Genomic DNA, 6,000 nt, shown 5'->3' with positions numbered 1-6,000 from the left:
CGAACCCTGTCATTGTTGTTAAATCCATCTCCAGCCTTTCTCTCCATCTTTAGTTGGAGGAAGAGTGGAGAAAAACTAAATGATATCCGAGTGGATTGTTCCAAGTTTTGATCTTTTTACACTGTATTCCCACTTCTTATACTTCTACATTCAACACATTAAGTTCTTTTGACTGGAAGCCCCAATTGTAAAGATTTTAATGAAATCTCTACAGGTGGTTTTAGCTCAAGGGGTAAAGAGATTCTATCAACGTGAAGATCCAAAGCAACGAGGCTATGGCTGTGCTTGGAAAAATCTGAAATTCATTATTCCTGATTTATTTTGTGTTTTATTCATCATTTTATTATTTATCTTATGTCATGTTCGGTCCTCCTAATTAAAACCATATGTGTAAATGAAAACCCTTGAGGACATGTTCTTTAATGCACTCGCAACGTATCAAAAATGATTTATGCAAACATGTTTTTAAGTTTGTTCACAAAAGTGATGCGGAGCTACAGATCTTCCTAAGATTCAAAAAGGAAAACCTATTTGTTTAAATAATGTTCACACATTATAGATATCATGAATAGAATGTATTATTCATAACGTTTTCACACACAGAAATGGTGATACATAGCTCCAAGACATTTGACCCTCTATTGACTCCATACCAAAATAAGATGATTTAGCCAATGTGTAAAATAACCTTTTTAGTGAGAGCTACTTGTTTAAACGTCTTTTACCTGCATCAGTCCTTATGGGATGATTACATGAGAAGAATTTTAAAGTGCAATATCTTACATCTCCAGTAGGGGTCACTGCTCATAACAGTTGTACACCTAACCCTAACCCTGAGGAGAAGCAACCAGGGATATTTACCTTTCGGTTCTGTAGGTTTCGTTTATTACTTGATTGTTTTATTACGTCACTACCGAGTCTCTCATGGCCGGTTAGCTCAGTTGGTTGAGCGTCGTGCTAATAACGCAAGGTCGCGGGTTCGATACCCGTACTGGCCACTGTATGTTTTCTCTCACACGTAGAATTAGTCAAATTTGACCAGAGTATCAAACGGGAGGGAAAAAAAGCAAATGAAATGAGAAGTAACTGCAAATAAGTATCTATCTAAATACGGAATAATTATTTCCACAATTGAAAAAGGACATTTACAATAAAACAAATGCATAATTGTCACGGCTGCTGCTGCTGTCTGCTCGTTAACCTGTCTAGGATTGTTTTCAGCTGTGTATGTTATATGTATATGAGAGGCGCCGTTGCCCGGACGCCATTGGATGCCAGTTTCCTGTCCCTCCTCCTCTCCTCCGTAGGCGTGACGACGAGATCTGGGATTGAGCAGGTCGGGCCCGACTCACCAATCCCTGCCCACACCTTCCGGGGACTCTTACAAGAGTGTGGTGCATCTCAGTAGAACGGGAGAGGTCTGAATCTGTGTCAGACGGCTCTCGGTGATCTCCTTATGTTTCGTGTAGCTCTGGTGCTAGTTCTGATACAGTGGTTAGTTAGGGTGTGTATTCTGTGATTTGTGACGGCGTCGAACTTGTGCGAGACGCCTCACTATTTTAAGCCTTAAGTGGCTCATAGTGCGCTATGACTGTGATAATATGTGGGCCTTCGTTTTGTGTAGCGTTATTTTGAACAGATGGCTGGTTTAAGAGCCTGTATTTTTGGTTATAAATCATCTTTATTTTGAGTTTATTATTAAAATCAACCTCTTACCAAGAACACCTGGTTTTCGTGTTGCTTCCCTTTTACCCTAAGCGAGCTGGGGACGTACAATAATAAAGAAAGAATAAAATAAAATAGAAACACTAACTAATACAATAATAACTAAATATATTAATTAACACAGAAATGTATAAATGTGACATAAATAATGAATTAAATAAATATTGAAATAAACAGATGTTCTAGTCTGTGTAAGTCAAGGGTAACATATTTTTTCTTTGGCTATGCTCAGCCATTTGTTTTCCCATTCATTGTTCATTATATCTATGTTACATCACTTAATCTCTGATTATAATGTTCTTCTATGCAATTCTCTAGCTCATTATTGCTCCTGTGCTTACAGTTCCCACCAGAAATATAATCAACATTCGTAGTTCATCTTACTCTGATGGCTTACTTGATGATTTAACAGATATAACTGTCAAATTATAAGTGACTTTGAGAAGCTGAAGACCAAACTTGTCGTTACTACTGGGTGTTGAACGTTAGGTTGCTGCATGTTAAAGTAATGCTTAGACCTCTAGCCACTGATATAGTTTTCAAGCATGATCGCCCATCTGTTGCCGTGACGTTTTCTCACGTGTATTTGTACCTTTACGCACACATGCACATTAAAGCGGCATGCAGCTTTTACGCAAATGTTGTTTGGTGGGTCGCCTTGTATTCTGTGGATACGACAATATTAATAACTATTGTACTTTAAATTCCTCTGACAAGTTTAACACGTGTACGTAGTGAGGTGCCTTTAACAATATCTTTGAATTGCTATAATACAAATTCCCCCTTTAATTTGGAATCTTTGTGAACAAGGAGAAACACAGAGCACTTCTATCTTGAGCAGATCATCACATGCTAAATACATATTCTGGAAATGGACAATAATGAGTGTTAATACAGTTGTAGCTGGCCAAAAACTGAAAACGGGTGTTTCGAACCCTGTCATTGTTGTTAAATCCATCTCCAGCCTTTCTCCATCTTTAGTTGGAGGAAGAGTGGAGAAAAACTAAATTATATCCGAGTGGATTCCAAGTTTTGATCTTTTTACACTGTATTCCCACTTCTTATACCTTCTACATTCAACACATTAAGTTCTTTTGACTGTAGAAGCCCAATTGTAAAGATTTTAATGAAATCTCTACAGGTGGTTTTAGCTCAAGGGGTAAAGAGATATCTTACACCTCCAGTAGGGGTCACTGCTCAATAACAGTTGTACACCTAACCCTAACCCTGAGGAGAAAGCAACCAGGGATATTTACCTTTCGGTTCTGTAGGTTTCGTTTATTACTTGATTGTTTTATTACGTCACTAATGAGTCCTCTCATGGCCGGTTAGCTCAGTTGGTTAGAGCATCGTGCTAATAACGCGAAGGTCGCGGGTTCGATACCCGTACTGGCCACTGTATGTTTTCTCTCACACGTAGAATTAGTCAAATTTGACCAGAGTATCAAACGGGGTGGATAAAAAAGCAAATGAAATGAGCAAGTAACTGCAAATAAGTCTCTATCTAAACAGGGTTACAATTATTTCCACAATTGAAAAATGACATTTACAATAGAAACAAATGCATAATAAAGAAAGAATAAAATAGAAACACTAAACTAAATATATTGCTTAACACAGAAATGTGTAAATGTTGACATAAATAATGAATTAAATACATATTGAAATAAACAGATGTTTAGTCTGTGTAAGTCAAGGGTAACATGTTTTTCTTTGGCTATGCTCAGCCATTTGTTTTCCCATTCATTGTTCATTATATCTATGTTACATCACTTAATCTCTGATTATAATGTTCTTCTTATTGCAATTCTCTAGCTCATTATTGCTCCTGTGCTTACAGTTCCCCACCAGAAATATAATCAACATTCATAGTTCATCTTACTCTGATGGCTTACTTGATGATTTAACAGATATAATGTCAAATTATAAGTGACTTTGAGAAGCTGAAGACCAAACTTGTCGTTACTACTGGGTGTTGAACGTTAGGTTGCTGCATGTTAAAGTAATGCTTAGACCTCTAGGCCACTGATATAGTTTTCAAGCATGATCGCCCATCTGTTGCCGTGACGTTTTCTCACGTGTATTTGTACCTTTACGCACACAATGCACATTAAAGCGGCATGCAGCTTTTACGCAATGTTGTTTGGTGGGTCGCCTTGTATTCTGTGGATACAACAATATTAATAACTATTGTACTTTAAATTCCTCTGACAAGTTTTAACACGTGTACGTAGTGAGGTGTCTTTAACAATATCTTTGAATTGCTATAATATAATTCCCCCTTTCATTTTGAATCTTTGTGAACAAGGAGAAACACAGAGCACTTCTATCTTTGAGCAGATCATCACATGCTAAATAAATATTCTGGAAATGGACAATAATGAGTGTTAAAGTTGTAGCTGGCCAACAACTGAAAACAGGTGTTTCGAACCCTGTCATTGTTGTTAAATCCATCTCCAGCCTTTCTCCATCTTTAGTTGGAGGAAGAGTGGAGAAAAACTAAATTATATCTGAGTGGATTCCAAGTTTTGATCTTTTTACACTGTATTCCCACTTCTTATACCTTCTACATTCAACACATTAAGTTCTTTTGACTGTAGAAACCCAATTGTAAAGATTTTAATGAAAACAGGTGGTTTTAGCTCAAGGGGTAAAGAGATGTCTATCAACGTGAAGATCCAAAGCAACGAGGCTATGGTGACTGTGCTGTAAAAATCTGAAATTCATTATTCCTGTATTTATTTTGTTTTATTCATGCATTTATTTATTTATACTTATGTCATGTTCGGTCCTCCATAACTAAAACCATATGTGTAAATGAAAACCCTTGAGGACATGTTCTTTATGCACTCGCACGTATCAAAATGATTTATGCAAACATGTTTTTATTTGTTCACAAAATGTGATGCGGAGCTACAGATCTTCCTAAAGATTCAAAAAGGAAAACCTATTTGTTTAAATAATGTTCACACATTTATAGATATCATGAATAGAATGTATTATTCATAACGTTTTTACACACAGAAATGGTGATACATAGCTCCAAGACATTTGACCCTCTATTGACTCCATACCAAAATAAGGATGATTTAGCCAATGTGTAAAAATAACCTTTTTAAGTGAGAGCTACTTGTTTAAACGTCTTTTACCTGCATCAGTCCTTATGGGATGATTACATGAGAAGAATTTTAAAGTGCAATATCTTACATCTCCAGTAGGGGTCACTGCTCGATAACAGTTGTACACCTAACCCTAACCCTGAGGAGAAAGCAACCAGGGATATTTACCTTTCGGTTCTGTAGGTTTCGTTTATTACTTGATTGTTTTATTACGTCACTACCGAGTCTTCTCATGGCCGGTTAGCTCAGTTGGTTAGAGCGTCGTGCTAATAACGCAAAGGTCGCGGGTTCGATACCCGTACTGGCCACTGTATGTTTTCTCTCACACGTAGAATTAGTCAAATTTGACCAGAGTATCAAACGGGGAGGGAAAAAAAGCAAATGAAATGAGCAAGTAACTGCAAATAAGTATCTATCTAAATACGGAATAATTATTTCCACAATTGAAAAAGGACATTTACAATAGAAACAAATGCATAATTGTCACGGCTGCTGCTGCTGTCTGCTCGTTAACCTGTCTAGGATTGTTTTCAGCTGTGTATGTTATATGTATATGAGATGCGCCGTTGCCCGGACGCCATTGGATGCCAGTTTCCTGTCCCTCCTCCGATAGGCGTGACCGAAGATCTGGATTGGAGCAGGTCGGGCCCGACTCACCAATCCCTGCCCACACCTTCCGGGGACTCTTACAAGAGTGTGTGCATCTCAGTTAGACGGGAGAGGTCTGAATCTGTGTCAGACGGCTCTCGGTGCTCTCCTTATGTTCTGTGTAGCTCTGTGCTAGTTCTGATACAGTGGTTAGTTAGGGTGTGTATTCTGTGATTTGTGACGGCGTCGAACTTGTGCGAGACGCCTCACTATTTTAGCCTTAAGTGCTCATAGTGCGCTATGACTGTGATAATATGTGGCCTTCGTTTTGTGTAGCGTTATTTTGAACAGATGGCTGGTTTTAAGAGCCTGTATTTTTGGTTATATCATCTTTATTTTGAGTTTATTATTAAAATCAACCTCTTACCAAGAACACCTGGTTTCGTGTTGCTTCCCTTTTACCCTAAGCGAGCTGGGGACGTAACAATAATAAAGAAAGAATAAAATAAAATAGAAACACTAAACTAAATACAATAATAACTAAATATATTAATTAACACAGAAATGT

At 37.6% G+C, this 6,000-nt stretch overlaps 3 non-coding genes across 3 annotated transcripts; all 3 read left to right on the top strand.

Moving 5' to 3' along the window:
- The first annotated feature begins 926 nt into the window (after nt 1-926).
- Nucleotides 927-998, top strand: trnai-aau. The gene has a single exon. It is a non-coding gene; the product is annotated as a tRNA-Ile (tRNA).
- A 2,049-nt stretch (nt 999-3,047) lies between these two features.
- trnai-aau lies at nt 3,048-3,121 on the top strand. The gene has a single exon. It is a non-coding gene; the product is annotated as a tRNA-Ile (tRNA).
- Nucleotides 3,122-5,078: 1,957 nt separating this feature from the next.
- On the top strand, nt 5,079-5,152 carry trnai-aau. Its single transcript has one exon. It is a non-coding gene; the product is annotated as a tRNA-Ile (tRNA).
- Nucleotides 5,153-6,000: the final 848 nt, after the last annotated feature.

The sequence above is a fragment of the Gymnodraco acuticeps genome, unplaced genomic scaffold (assembly GCF_902827175.1).
Source record: "Gymnodraco acuticeps unplaced genomic scaffold, fGymAcu1.1, whole genome shotgun sequence".
Taxonomy (NCBI): Eukaryota; Metazoa; Chordata; class Actinopteri; order Perciformes; family Bathydraconidae; genus Gymnodraco; species Gymnodraco acuticeps.
This window is presented reverse-complemented; position numbering and strand designations above follow the sequence as displayed.